The 16341-nt window shown below is 36.7% G+C and overlaps 1 protein-coding gene across 6 annotated transcripts in view; it reads left to right on the top strand.

The window, feature by feature from the left end:
- DGLUCY (D-glutamate cyclase) overlaps window positions 1–16341 on the top strand; it is a 171042-nt gene that overhangs the window by 41037 nt on the left and 113664 nt on the right. For 4 of the 6 annotated variants that reach the window (XM_012547327.3, XM_023501478.2, XM_023501472.2 and 1 more), the window contains exon 1: window positions 11894–12246. The exons of 1 other annotated variant lie outside the window; for it this stretch is intronic. The gene's annotated coding sequence lies outside the window, so the exon portion shown is untranslated. Of the gene's footprint in view, window positions 1–11892; window positions 12247–16341 lie in introns of those variants that run through there. One more of the 6 variants, XM_023501480.2, reaches the window with a different exon arrangement.

Raw genomic sequence — 16341 nt, 5'->3', positions numbered from 1 at the left:
CAAATATGCTAATTGGTGTCAATTAAATACCAATTAAATTTACACACTGTAATATATGCAATCACATTGGTTAATCATTATGTAAAAATAATATGAATATCATCCCTTCTAAGAACAAAACAACAATTTACTTCTGAGAGGTCTGGTAAAAGATAGTATATGGTAGTAAGTAGGAGCTGTGCTCCTAAAATCTCTTTGCTCAGTTGGAGGTTGTATGAGTCTCTCTGAGACTGATGACCAGCAAATCTTCATCAATAAGCATTGTCCTCAGGGAAAAAAACAGGGTACTCAAGTTACAGGTTTGAGGAAAGGCAGGAAAGAGCCTGTCTCAGTAGCAACCCAGGAGCAGGTTAATAGCTGCCGGGGGCGGTTCCCGAATAGTTCTGGCCATGGATGTTCCTAATTTGTTTACCACATAATTTGATTGATAATTCATTAAATAACCAACTGATAAAATTATTCATATTTTTTCACTGGTGGTCTGTTCTGTTAGAGGAGCCACTTATGTTTATCAATTATTTACAAACATAACACAGGTTGTTTAGTAGGTCATACTATTTAAGTGTTTATCTTATTGAAAAACAATTTCTAAAAAAACAATTTAGTCAAAACAATTTTATTCCAAAATGGAGGTCTAAAATAAAATGGAGTTAGTGATGCTAAGTTTACAAACTTATTCCTATCATTTTATTGAAGTCATAAAATGTATTCTCACTACAGGCCAGAACTGTCTTTCCCCTCAGGACCTTCTCCAGCTAGACTCAAGCAGCTGGTGTTTGTTCCTTAGACCAAACATGGCCACCCAGAACTATTCCAGCATGACTGCCCATAGATAACATCTCAATGCTCTCCACACACATGCACACTTCTCTGAATGGACTGAGGTCCTTCTCTCCTTCATCAGATCCTGATATTCATCTCCTGACTCATTTTTGCTTGGATCCTACTATCCCTTGCTAGTGATTGTCCTATATCTGAGGCTCATACTTCCTACCAGTGGCCACCTAACTTGGCTCCCCTTATTACCTAAAGGGCCATAGACGTACATTTCACTCCTGGTTAACTCAGTTCCTGAATTCACCACATTCTCACTAATTGTCTCGCCCCTAGAGAAAGCAACTTTTCCTACTTTCCCCTCCTTTCTTTTTTTATTTTATTTTTATTATTATAGCTTTTTATTTACAAAACATGCATGGGTAATTTTTCAACATTGACTCTTTTATATTTTCCCCTCCTTCCAAGCTCTCCTTTATTTGCTATCTCCCCTTATCCTCCCCCAAGTAGAATGTAGGCTCCAAGAGAGTAGAAGACTATTTATAACTAATAGCCTTTTGGATATCTCAAACTCCTATCTTGTTATTAAGTTGTATTAGACTGTCTGTGACCCTATTTTAGGGTTTTCTTGGCAGAGATACTGAAGTATCTCATTTTATACATAGAGAACTGAAGCAAAAAGGATTAAACGATTTGCCCAGATTCAGACAGCTAATACGTGACTGAGACTTTTAAATTCATGAAGTTGAGTCTTCCTGATTACAAGCCCGGTGCTCTATCCACTGTGCCATCTAGATGCCCATCAAGACCTCTCCCATCCAGCAGTAAGAGAACTCATTATCTTTCTCCTTCCCCTTTTTCTAAACTTCCCTGTTATTGTCAAGAGCATTACAATATTCTCAGTCACCTGGGTTCAACTCCTCAATATATAATTCATTTCCAAACCTTCACAGTGGCATATATCCCCTTCTCTTTACTCACAAAGTTACCAGACTTTTATCACGTCTCACTCAGACTAAAAAAATAGCTTTCTAATTCATTTATTTGCCTCAAGTTGCTTCCCATTCCAAAATATTTTCCTTTCTGATGCCAAAAAAAGGGGTTTTCTCTAAAGTGTAGTTATGGGTACTCCATACTCAGACTCCCTATTACCTCCAGGACTAAATATAAAATCCTCTTTTTTGGCATTTAAAGCCCATCCCAAGCTTTACACTCCTCTTGTACCTTACATCTGCTTCTCCATGCACTCTGTAATCCAGCCACACTAGCTTACTTGCTGTTCCATTCACAACATACTCCATCTGCTGACTCTGTGATTTTCCTTATGCCTGAGATGTTCTCCCACTTCGCCTTAGTGTAGCACTTTCCCTTGACTTACTTCTTTCTAGACTCAATGCAAATTCCACCTTTAACAGGAGGCTTTTCTAAATATCCCCAGTTTCTAGTGCCTTCAGTTCTGTGACTCATTGCACTAATTCTGTCCTTTTTTCTTTTTAAGTTTTGTTAATTGGCAATAATGCCCAATTTTTCATGACCCCATTTGGAGTTCTCATGACAGATACTGGACTGATTTGCCATTTCTTTCTTATTGTATAGCTCATTTTACAGAGGAGGAAACTGAGGCAGAAGGAAATGATTTGAACAAAGTCACACAGTTAATAAATGTCTGAGGTCAGATTTGCTCTCAGGAAGATGGACCTTCCTAACTTCAGACCTGTTGTTCTACTTAGCTGCCCCTTTCTTTTATGTGTTTGATTATTTACATATTATTATTAGAATTTGAATTCCTTGAGGGAAGCGACTATTTTTGCTTTTCTTTGTATCACCTGAACTTAGCTCAGTGATTGGCACAAAGTAAAAGTTTAATAGAAGCTTGTTGATTGACTGATTGCTTGATTTATTGATAGGAATTTGGAGTTTCACAAAAGCAGAGCTAAGAAGGCAATAGGGAATAGCTATGTCACATGACATAGAATATCTGTTATGGAACAGAAATCACATGATTTTTTTTTTTTATTAGAAGATAGTTAGAATTTAGCCTAGAAATGTAGGTTGGAGCCAGATTGTGAAGTGCTTAAAATGTCAATCAGAGTATTTTATCCAAAAGCACTGATGCTTCTAGAGAGGGAAGTGATATAATGTTTTGGGAATATAATTTGGTACTCTGTAAGGAAGATGGATTAGGGAGGGAGAAACTAAGGGCAGGGTGACCAGTTAGGAGACTATCACAGCAATCAAGTGCTAAGAACCTGAACTAAGGCATTGACAATGGGGGTAGGAAGAAGTATTCGAAGAACACTTTGTTTGATAAGACAATAACTTTATAAGGACAAACAGATTGAAACATTTAAGAAATATGCTCAGTTTGGTGACTCAGCTGTCACCTCTGTTGACATCTGGAATCACATAATTCCAGAGGGTAGTGATGAAGCATGTTATCTACCTCCTGACAAGTGATGGACATAAAATGCAGAATGAGAAATACATTTTGGGGCATGACCAATGTGGAGATTTGTTTTGCTTGGCTGCCTATTTATTACAAGTTTTTTGGGTTTTTTCCCATCGGAGACAAAAGAGATGGAAAAGAGAGAAAATAAATTCTTGTTAACTGAAAAATATAAGTCCTCTCCCCACAAATCCCAACTCTAATATTCTAAAACTCTGGCAAATTTGTCTTTTTCTTAGCCATTTGTCTTTTTAAAAATCTGCCTTTTAAAAACAAAATGGAAATTCCTTCTGTAAATCAATCAATTAATTGCTAAAAAGGTTATTCTTTCCTTTTATTTGCAAGATTATTTTAATTGAAGAAATGTGTAAAATAATTTATAAATTTATAACTATTTTTTTCACAAATAAAGTCACTATATTTCTGGCTCAGATTATGGATTTTAATGTTTTACACTAGTTTATTTAGTATATGCAGTTTTTCACATTTATTTGCTAAATTTTTCCAATAGAGCAAATTTGCTACATCTTTATTATTATCATTAAGAAAACAGCTATTTCTTCTTTTAGTTCAAACATCATTTGAAGTACTTTGGCAAAAAAAAAAAAAAAAAAAAAAAGATGAACATGTTTTGCAATAACATATATAAAAAAACCCCTAAGTTCTGCCCCCATACTGTCACAAAGTTCTTCAAGGAGCCTTTCTTTCAGTGTATTGTTTCTGATAAAGTTGATTAGTCTTACTCCTATGAAGTTGATTGCTCTTAAATCTACTTACCTTCTAACTCACACTTCTAATACAAGAGGTGACCTAAAAAGCATACAATATTTCTAAATTGTACAAAGGACCAATTTTAGACCTGTTTTCCAGCTGGAAATTATTTGAGCTCCAACAGAGTAGAGTACAATAAACATTATATCATTTTAATTTTTAAAATCAAATTTTATTGATATAATCTCATCAGTAATAGCTTCCCAAAACCACAAATCTTCTCTACCATCAATTTCAATACTTCCACAGTATCTGGTACACATACAATCAAGTGAGCAACTATTTTTTTGGATTTATTTTATTATAGCTTTTTATTTACAAAACATATGCATGGGTAAAATTTCAACATTGACTGTTGCAAAACTTTCTGTTCCAAATTTTCCCCTCCTTCTCCTCATCCCCTCCCCTAGATGGCAGGTAGTCCAATACAGGTTAAATATGTTAAAAAAAAAAAATATATATATATATATGTTAAATCCGATATATGTGTACATATTTATACAGTTATCTTGCTGCACAAGAAAAATCAGATCTATTTTTTTTATTTATTATAATAACTTTTTATTGACAGAACCCATGCCAGAGTAATTTTTTACAACATTATCCCTTGCATTCATTTCTGTTCCGATTTTTCCCCACTCTCCCTCCACCCCCTCCCCTAGATGGCTAGCAGTCCTATATATGTTAAATATATAGCAGTATATCCTAGATACAATATATGTGTGCAGAACCAGTTTTCTTGTTGCACAGGAAGAATTGGATTTAGAAGGTAAAAATAACATGGGAAGAAAAACAAAAATGCAAACAGTTTACATTCATTTCCCAGTGTTCTTTCTTTGGCTGTAGCTGCTTCTGTCCATCATTGATCAATTGAAACTGAGTTAGGTCTGTTTGTCAAAGAAATCCACTTCCATCAGAATACATCTTCATACAGTATCGTTGTTGAAGTATATAATGATCTCTTGGTTCTGCTCATTTCCCTTAGCATCAGTTCATGTAAGTCTCTACAAGCCTCTCTGTATTCATCCTGCTGGTCATTTCTTACAGAACAATAATATTCCATAACATTCATATACCACAATTTACCCAACCATTCTCCAATTGATGGGCATCCATTCATTTTCCAGTTTCTAGCCACCACAAACAGGGCTGCCACAAATATTTTGGCACATACAGGTCCTTTTCCCTTCTTTAGTATCTCTTTGGGGTATAAGCCCAGTAGTAGCGCTGCTGGATCAAAGGGTATGCACAGTTTGATAACTTTCTAAGCATAGTTCCAAATTGCTCTCCAGAATGGTTGGATCCGTTCACAGCTCCACCAACAATATATCAGTGTCCCAGTTTTCCCGCATCCCCTTCAATATTCATCATTATCTTTTCCTGTCATTTTAATTAATCTGACAGGTGTGTAGTGGTATCTCAGAGTTATCTTAATTTGCATTTCTCTGATCAATAGTGATTTGGAACATCTTTTCATATGACTAGAATAGTTTCAGTGTCTTCATCTGAAAATTGTTCATATCTTTTGACTATTTATCAATTAGAGAATGGCTTGATTTCTTATAAATTTGAGTCAATTCTCTATATATTTTAGAAATGAGGACTTTATCAGAACCTTTGAATGTAAAAATATTTTCCCAGTTTATTGCTACTCTTCTAATCTTGTCTGCATTAGTTTTGTTTGTACAAAAACTTTTTAACTTAATATAATCAAAATTATCTATTTTGTAATAAATAATTATCTCTAGTTCTTCCTTGGTCACAAATTCCTTCCTCCTCCACAGGTCTGAGAGGTAAACTATCCTATGTTCTTCTAATTTATTTATAATCTCATTCTTTATGTCTAGATCATGGACCCATTTTGATCTTATCTTGGTATATGGTGTTAGGTGTGGGTCAATGTCTAGTTTCTGTCATATTGGTTTCCAATTTTCCTAGCAGTTTTTGTCAAATAGTGAATTCTTATACCCAAAGATGGGGTCTTTAGATTTGTCAAACACTAGATTTCTAAGTAGGAAGAGTTTAATTTCTCATTTAATTGATTGCAAAGGTTTTGACACATATGAGCAGTTCTCCTTCCCACCATATCATCTTTAAATGGAACCATTTGAAGCTACTTTGTATCTGATTTCACCACGTGGTTCTAGGTACCATCAGTGTTTCTCTTTTTGAATGAGAATTTTTTACACTTAGATATCATGTAATTTGTATATATAAATATATCTGTGCTTAACTGTAGTCTGCTTGGGGGAGAGGGAGGATGAAAGGGGAAAAAAAGAATAAAGCAAAAAGTGCACAGCACAGAAAAAAAAATAACCTACAAGGAAGCAAAGAAAAGATGAAATGATCATGAAGAATATCATTTCACTTGTTATTTTATATGCTTTCTTGAAATGGAAATTTGTTGATAAATATTTTTAATCCTCCTTGATGTTCTGCTGGGCACATGACAATGTTCTGTTTTGTCTTTTTTTTTTCTTTTCTGTCTTTCTTTTTCTATTTTTTCTTATTTTTTTAGTTCAATTAAAAAAACAGTAATGGGAAAAATCATATAAGCAACTTTGCATTGTGCAAGCAATGATTGTGATGCCACAGACAAGACTTTTTTTAAAATTTTGGTTTTGTTTATTAAAAACATCTAGTTTTTCTAGAAAAATCCTCTTGCCTTCCAATGTATCAACTAAATTGTTTCATGCTATTTGACTTACAACGAGTTTTCGTTTCTGTTAATAATAATACATACAGATGTTAATGATAAATATAGGGGATAATATTTTCTGAATTTGAACTTTTTGTTGCATATTTCTATATTTCTGCTACCTAAACCAGTTCTATTGTCCGTGCTTGACGTAATTTTACCTACTTCAGTGAATTTTTCTCTTCAAATTGATTACATATTCATGTATACATTGTAAAGGGATACTGTTTTACTTTTTTAAAATTGGAGATAAAATCTTTATTATTAATATAATTTTGTTAGAAATTTCAAGTGAATATTCTAGAATTATTTCAATTTTTAAAAATAAATTTGTTTATAATATTATACTAAAGCTAATGATGCTAAAAATATAACTAATATGTGGTCCTTTTAACTGCTACAAAAAGATTTGAATTTAAACACTTCATGTTCAAATACAGCAAGCAGCATGATAACAAAAGACATTAGATATGGACAGTGTGGTGGCAGATGGAACCTTTACTGATAACATGGAACAACTCAAATTTAATCTTATTTGTGCAAATAGTCACTGTAATGCACACATCACTTGAAGCACATTTTCTTTCTTAGTCCTGTTTTTGTAACCTTTCATTTTAACTTAAAAAAAATACAATTGTGTTTCTTCACAACTTACATTCAAATATATCTTATAATTCTGGCTATTTGTACCTCCATTTTAGGGGTTCTTTACCTTTTTTTGTATCATGGAATCCTTTGACTGTTGTTCAATCATTTCCAGGTCTTCATGAACCCATTTGGGATTTTCTTGGCAAAATTACTGGAATGACTTGCCATTTCTTTCTCTAGCTCATTTTATAGAGTAGGAAACCGAGGTAAACAGAATGAAGTGATTTGGCCAAATTCACACAGCTGGAAAGTGTCTGAGGCCAGATTTTAACTCTGGAAAATGAGTCTTCCTGACTCCAGGTCTGGCACTGCCATTCCAAGTATAGGCTATAGAAAATTCAAAAGTTTAGTGACTGTATCTTGAGTATTGTGTGTGAAAAATAGTCACCAGGCCAATTAGAATGTATAATAGAGATGTATTTAAAGATTACAATTTTTTCAAGTGGGATTAAGCTAGTTGCTGAGAGATACCTGGCATTCCCCTACTTGGGAAATCCCATATGCCAAGTAAAATGGGGTGTCTGGTAACTGTCTGGTAACTGAAGTAAAAGGGATTGTGAGGTGTCCAGGAAGTGGGGCAGATGATTTCTACTCATCATAAAATCACTAGGAACCATAGACCCTAACATTTATTACAAATTTGTCAAACATTAAAAAACAACACACAGCAAAAGAGAAAGAGCACTGGGATCTGTTGTCAGGACCCCTCACTTCACATCTCATCTCTGAGACCTTGAGCAAATCAATTCATCTCTCCAAATCTGTTCCCTTATTTTAAATGAGGGAGCTCAACCAGGTAATAATAGCTAATATTTATATAGCCCATTAATACAAAGTTATACATATGTATATTTGTGTGTGTACACCCATATGTATAAATATAAAATCTCATTTGATTCTTATGGTACTCCTCTGAAGGAGGTACTATTATTATCCCCATTTTACAGACAAGGAAATTGAGGCTGAGAGTTAAGTGAACTAGTAAATAAATGTCTGAGGTAGAATTAGAACTCAGTTCTTTTTTCTATCTTAAAATTCAAGTTTTTTTAATTGTATTAATTTTTTTCTGAATTCAATAATTTTCCAATTATATGTAAAGATAGTTTTCAACATTCAGTTTTAAGATTTTGACCCAATTTTTTTTCCTTTTCTCTCTTACCTCTCCTCTTCCCAAGACAGCAAGCAATCTGATATAGGTTATATATGTATAATCATTTTAAATGTATTTCCATATTAGTCATTTTGTGAAAGAAAAATCAGAACAAAAGGGAAAAACCCCAAGAAAGAAAAAGCAAACAAACATACAAAAAGGCAAAAATAGTATATTTCAATCTGCATTCATTCTCCATAATTCTCTCTCTGGATGCAGATGGCATTTTCCATCCTAAGTCTGTTGAAATTGTCTTGGATCACTGCATTGCTGAGAAGAGCTAAGTGTGTTAGAGTTGATCATCCCATGATCTTGCTGTTACTGTATACAATATTCTCCCAAGAACTCAGTTGTTCTTGACTCCAGATGTAACACCTCAATCATTAGACCACCTGTCTCTTCCTAGATGACTTCTAAAGTGTTTTCTAACATGAAATCTATGATCCTATGATAAATGATTGGATCACAAGGTCATCAATTTTGGCATTCAGTGGAAATGTTCCAAACAGGTCTAAGGAGATGAGCTGAATGAAATGGAAAGGTAATTAGCACGGAATGTCAGTTATAGCATGTCCCTGGAAAAATCTGACAACATTGTTAATTTTTAATTTGAAAAAGTAGTGCTTATGGTCTTGAAATGCCTCTGGGCAACATGTAAAAAACTGTTAGTGAGGAACTCAGGAAAGGGCAGAGATTTCTTTCTGAGAAATAGGAATCTTTGGACATGTCTATATTAGAAATATGAGGGATATAAGTATTTGTTAATTGCCTTATGTGTACCAGGCACTGTACTAAGTACTTTACAAATATCATCTCATTTGGCCCTCATAATAATGCTGTGAGGTAGATGTTATTATTATCCACATTTACAAATTTACAGATAAAGAAACTGAGGCTGACAGAGATGAAATGATTAGCATCTAAGGCTAAACTTGAATTCAGATCTTTCTGATACCAGGCACAGGACCCTATCTACTGTCCCATCTAGCTGCTAGAAGGGTCCAGTGTGTGTGTAGTGGAAAGACTACTGGATTAGGAGATCATTATAATCTGACATTTGTATAGCGCTTACAATGTGCCAGGTACTGTGCAAAGCATTTAATAATTATTATCTCATTTGATCCTCATAATAATAATAATAGGAACTACATGGGAGAATTGTTATCTTCATTTTACAGATGAGAAAACTGAGATGAACAGAGTAAGTGATTTGCCCAGAGTCTCATAGCTAGTAAGTGTTTGAGGCCACATTTTGAACTCAAGTCTTTCTGTTTCAAGCCCTGGAACTCTACACAGCTTTATAATAGTGACACTTACACATACACACACACACACACGTATGCATATATATGTTTATATGGAGAAAGACAGAGAAACTGAGAGAGGGTGTTTTGAGATTCACTTTCCAAATTTTTTCTTGCTTGATCCTCACAATAATCCTGGGAGGAAGGTGCTAAACTATTAGATTTTCTGTAAATCCCTTTATTCCCTTTGAATCTCAAGTGTCCTTACCTCTAAAAATGGGGATGATGATAATATTTGCACTGCCTCTACTTCACAGTGTTGTGAGAAAACCTCTTTCTGAACCAGAAGGTGTTACATAAATGTGAGTTATTATTCATCAAAGCATTATTCAGTTCTCTGTGGATAAAGGTATTCATCTCCATGGGCCTCCTCCTGAATCACAGGGAGCCAAGCACTAAATTAAAACCCCCTTTTTTCAGAAAGCACCAAGAAGAAAACCAGCTGAAGATGCAGTTTCTCTTTAGATAATGTCAGGGTACCAAGCTTTGAATCTTGTTGTGACCTTGAAGAAGTTAATTACTTCACTTCTCTGTGTATCTTTATCTAAATCTATAAAATCATAGAGGTGGATCAGAACTAGGGAAAACAATCAAGTTCTGGATTTGGACACAGGGAAGACCTGTGTCTGAGCCATTCCCTTAACCTTTGTTTGCCTCAGTTTCCTCAACTGCAAAACATGTTGTTATAAAAATTTGTGGAGCCCTTAGCACAGTGCATGAAACATAGTACAAGCTTAATAAATTATTATTGGAAAAAATGTAAAAATATATTTTAAAAGGTATATTCCAATTCAAAATCCATGATCCTGTGATAGATTAGAGGTGATGTTGGTGGCTTATGATAGCTTTTATTTATGCAGACCTTTCGGGTTTGCAAAGTTCTTTTCATAATTGTCCTCATTTATGCAAACCTATAGGTACTATTAATATCCCATTTTATATATTAAGAAACAGAGGCAATAGTAATTTGTCCATCTAGTATTATTGTCAGCTAGATCTTCCTGGTTTCCAGTATGGCAGTCTGAAGTTGGTTAGTCAACAAACATTTATTAAGTACCCATTATATATGTCAGGGAATGTGACAAGATTGAGAATGGAAGAAAGTGACAGATAAACCCTGCCTGCAAGAAACTTTCAGTCTAATGGGAAAAGACAACATATGAAAAAGTATTAAAAAGAGAAAAAGAGGGAGAAAGGGGGGGAGAGGAAGAGAAGAGGGGAAATAAGAAGAGAAGGGAGAAGAGAGAGGGAGAAAAGGAGGAAAGAGAGAGAGAGGGAGGGGAGGGAAGGAAGGAAGGGCAAGAGGAAGGGAGGGAGGAGAAGGGGATAGGGAACAGAAAGAAAGAGAGGGAGAGGGAAGAAGAAGAAGAAGAAGAAGAAGAAGAAGAAGAAGAAGAAGAAGAAGAAGAAGGAGGAGGAGGAGGGGAGGAGGAGGAGGAGGAGGAGAGGAGGAGGAGGAGGAGGAGGAGGAGGAGGAGGAGAAGGACAGAGAGAAGGGGAGAGGACAGAAAGAGAGAAGGGGGGAGAGGGAAGGAAGAGAGAGAGAGAAGGAAAGGAGGGAGGGAGGGCACACACACATGGGGGGACAGAGAGAGAAGGAAGAAGGGACAGAAAAAAGAATGAGAGGGAAACACACACACAAATAATCAGACAGACACACAGACAGACACAGATAGAGAGACAGAAGGAAACACCGTGACAGAGGGAGACACAGAGACAGAGACACAGAGAAAGATAGAGAGGAGTAGAGAGAGAGAAGGAGGGAGGGAGGGAGGCTGTGAGAGACAGAAACAGACAGACAGACAGAAACAGAGAGAGAGACAGAGAGGGAAGGAGACAGACAGACAGACAGAGAGACAGAGAAAGAAAGACACAGTGAGAGAGAGAAACAGACAGACAGAGACAGAGAGACACAGGGAGAGAGACAGAGACAGAGACACCAAGAAAGACAAAGAGGGGTAGAAAGAGAGAAGGAGGGAGGGAGGGAGAGAGGGAAATACACACAGAGGGGACGACATAGAGAAAGAAAAAAAAAAAAAAGAAATAGAGAGAGACAGAGAAAGAGAAAAAGAGAAGGGGAGAGAGGAGAAAGAAGATAGGACAACTGCCAGTAAATGATAGTAGAACCTGGCCACAAAAATAGCGGTGGTTCTCAGCTACTGAGTGTTCCTTTAAGAACGCAGTCCAGCCGATTACAAGACGGAGGGAGGCCTGTCTCCAAGTCACGAGACCAGAAAAACCTCTTGCTTAATGAAGGAAGCCTTTGTAGGCTGCTGCAGTCAGGGGCCGGTCTTCCCTCTTGTTGCATTGTAATGCTATATAACACACAGATGGGTCAGGCCATCAGAAGAAAAAGGACTCTTATTCCTTTCTGAGTGGACTGGGCATTCTGCAAGACCCCGGAACAAAGAGGGGACCTGTTCCCGAGCCCTAGCCCGGCTGTACCAAACAAACAGTAAGTCAGAAGGGCAGCCAACTGCCCAGCTCGGCCTCCGTGCTCTAAAGAAACGTCCAGGGCTCTGAGGTTCCCTGGGGGCCTGAAAAGCAGAGAGGATCACGGGAGATCGTGTCCCTTTGGGTTAGCAGGCTCAGGCTGGATTTCAGTGACTCATCGTTCTTTCAGTCTCTCCAAATTTAGGCCACATCTTGTATTACAGCTCGGTGTTGAAGGATTGAGACAGTTAAAACATTTCCCTGGGAGTCAGGATCGTCTGAGCACTTGTTGGTTCAGGATGTGGCAAAGTGGACTAGACAAGATGATCTCCATCATTCTCTGGAGACTTTGGATTCTCCTCCTCCTCCCCTCTTCCCCTCCTCCCCTCCATCCTTGCACTGGGGCCGATTCATGGCCCTTGCCAGGGCAAGAAGGAAGGTCACAAGCAAAAGAAAGTGAAATGTGTATCTGACAGCAGACACTTGCCATGTTCTTGTCATAGGTCCCCAATTAGCATTTTACATTGTTGACTGAGCTGAGTGAGTTACTTAGCCCCTCTGTGTCCTTGCAGAGGGAGAGATTCCAAGTGAATGGCTAAAAGCAGAGCAGTCACCTTTGCTGGGGATTTACCTTCAACTGGTAGCCGAGATGAAGTTGAAGGGGAGCCTGATGTGGGGCCAGGAAGTCTCCCTGCTGCTCCACCTCTGTCCTGAGATCTCAGGTGCAGCCAAGAATCCATCAGAAAGTATTTGCTGACATATCCCCCGTGATACTTAGACCCTGCCCAAGGGAGACCTGAACTTACAGTATAAATGGGAGACAATTTAGGGAAATTATATAGCTGATGCTTGATAATGTACTATTATTATCCATGGCTCCCACACACGCACACTTGTAAGCAGGGTCCAGAACATAGTCAAGGCTGGGCATATACAGCTGGTAATTATGACAATGATGATGGTAACAGCAACAATAATAACTGATATTTATATAGTGCAAAGCACTTTACCTACTTAATTTTTTTAAGCCTTAGAACAACTTTGTGAAGCAGGTGCCATTGGTATTATTATCCCCATTTTACTAATGAGGAAATTGAGACAACTATTAAGCTCCTTGCCCAGCTAGGTAAGTGAAAGAGAAGCAATATTTGAAAACCAATCAACTTAGCTACTCTACCTACCACTTCATGCAATATCTTAATATTGATCTGAATCTCTGAGTAAAGTGTCCTATAATTCCAAAATAAAAGTGATTTTTCTATTACTTGACAGGTGGTTCAGAAAATGACTCCCACATCAGTAGTTTCCAGCTTGTCATTTTCCTTTTTCCCTTCTCCCTTTCCTTTCCCTTTTTTGAGGGGGTGGTGGTGGTACAGGATCATATTAAGTATTTGTCATATTTAGGAACTTTTAAAGAAAATATTCATAATATGTTATGTAGCTTTTAGATAGACTAAGCATATGTCTTCTCTCTCTTAATCTGGATCCTTATTTCCAACATATATTTCCTCTGTCTGCTTACTTTTCAGTTGGAGTTACCAAATATGAAAGTTTATGTTGTCTATGGGAAGTATCATTGAGTTATTCATAGAATTTCTCTTCATCTACAAGAGAGGCTAGTTTATAAATTAGTTATCCCTGTGATAGTCTTTTTGCTTATGCTTAACTTGAAGACTTCAAAGCAACAGGCAACATGACTGAATACCCTTTAAAGTAAAGTTTTGTGTTGCCTTTGAATGTATAAAAAAAAAAAAACCCCAAATGACAAGCATTCATTAAACACCTACAGTGTGCCAGGCATACACATTAGCATACATTAGCACTGGCAATACAAAGACAAAAGTGAAAGTCTCATTAATGATGAACCAATTCTGCCTATCTGTTTATTAAACAAATGAAAGAAAGAATGCAAAGTGCTTTGAAAACCTTACAGTTTTCTATAAATGTCAGCTTTCCTCCTCCTCCACTTCCTCCTCATTATTATTATTATTATTATTGCCTCTCCAAGGAAACCCATTTGCTTTCCATTAGCTTTGATATGGTTTATTTCTTCCAAGTTCATTAATTCATTGGTCACTGGACAAGAGTCTCAGATTTAGACTCTAAACAGTTAATGTTTACTGACAGTCTAAGATATGTAATTTTTCTGCCACTTTTCTCCTCTTCCACTGCAAAAATGAAGAGGGTCTGCATAGCACTCAGGGCAATTTTGTATTTTTCTAAGTTTTTGTGTTTTCTTGGCCAATGAATCTGTTACTTAGTGGTTCTCCTCCTGGAGATATGCTTCTCCCTACACTTTGGACAATGGATTCAGTCTGTTTCAAGCACCATACTTGAAGCTTTTCTATCATGGTTGAGACTCCTGAAGTTTATATTCTCCTGGAGTAGCCTCCACAGGGTCATCTCCATGCCAGGATAACCAATCAGAGTAAGATTTTGTGGGGTCATTTCTGAGTCAGCTATCTGTGGAGTCACATTACCATGTCAGATCAAAGATCAAAGCTGGCTAAAAAGGAAGGTGAAAGGGGAGAGGACACTGTATGCAGTTTCTAACAGCTTCAATCTGACCTTTTTACCAAAAAACTCCAAAATAGGCAGTTATGTAGCAATAGATATCATCTTGGCCTTAGAGATAAACCCTATTTTATCAACAACAGAATTTATTAAGTGATTACAATGTAGCAGACACTATGTTAAGTGCTAGGAATACAAAGTAGAGTCCCTGCTTTCAAAAAGCTTTCATTCTAAGGGGGAAGACATATGTATGTAAAGTGCATCATTCTACTGTGATGATAATGATGATTATGGTGATGGTTATGATACAGGTATGTAACCAACAGGTGTCACTGTCTGGAAAGGTTTGGAAGTTTAAGATGGAAAGCAGGACAGGGGCATACCCTCATTTCTCTGGCTCCCACCTTTGGAATTTTGGGATATAACTGCTCTTCCCAAAATAACTGCTTTTTCTACTGGATGCTACTGCTCTGCAAGCCACTGGATGTGCTCCAGGAAAAAAAAAATGGGGATTGAGGGGGAGGAGAGTGTAGCTCTCATGTAACTCTCCCCCTCACCAGACCATCATGGCTATCTGGTTTATGGTGTTTTAAGTCTGAGGAACAGAAAAAAATTTCATATATACTTTAAATTCTCTTTTTGAGTTTATTAAAATTATTAAATTTATTATCAAAAGCTATTAATACTCAAACCCATAAAACTCTATTGTTGATTGTTGTTTAGTCATTCAGCACATCAGGCCCTTCTATCCTCTATTATGTCTTAAAGTCTGTCTAAATTCATGTTTGTTGTTTTCCATGACACTATCCATATCATTCTCAGCCATCCCCTTTTCTTTTTACTTTTAGTTTTTCCCAACATCAGGGACTTTTCTAATGTGTCCTGTCTTCTCATTATATGGCCAACATATTTAAGCTTCAACTTTATATTTGATCTTCCTGTGAACAAACAACCTGAATTAATTTCTTTAAGTATCAACTGATTTGATTTCCTTCTTGTCCAAGGGACTCTCCAGCACCATTCCAAAGTGTAGATTCTGTGGTATTAAGCTTTCCGTATAGGCCAGTTCTCACAGCTATACTTTGGTATTGGAAAAACCCTATCTTGGACTCCACAAACCTTTGTCAGCTTTTTAATTTGCTGTCCAGATTTGCTGTAGCTTTCCTTCCACGCAGTCTTTTAATTTTAGGGCTGCAGTCACCATCTGCAGTGATATTTGAGCCCAAGAACATAAAATCTGACACTGCTTCCATTTCTTTTCCTTCTATTTATTAGGAAGTGAAAGGACTTGTTGCCAAGATCTTAGCTGTTGTTGTTTAAGCTTCAAGCCAGCTTTTGCTCTCTCCTCTTTCACTCTCATCAAGAGGCCTCTTCATTCTTCTTCACTTTCTATCATCAGAGTGAATCAGATATTCAACAGTATCTAAAATTGTTTATATTTCTCCCAGCAAACTCAATTCTGACTAACCCTAACCCTAATTAACCCTAACCCTAAACCTATGGTATTTCACATGATGTATTTGTATATGAGTTAAATAAATTAGGTGACAATATACAGTCTTGTCATATTCTTTTTCCATCTTAAATGGTGGCTCAGTTCATC

Source organism: Sarcophilus harrisii, chromosome 2, assembly GCF_902635505.1.
Source record: "Sarcophilus harrisii chromosome 2, mSarHar1.11, whole genome shotgun sequence".
Lineage (NCBI taxonomy): Eukaryota > Metazoa > Chordata > Mammalia > Dasyuromorphia > Dasyuridae > Sarcophilus > Sarcophilus harrisii.
Note: the sequence above shows the minus strand (reverse complement) of the source record. Positions and strands in the feature narration are given on the sequence as shown.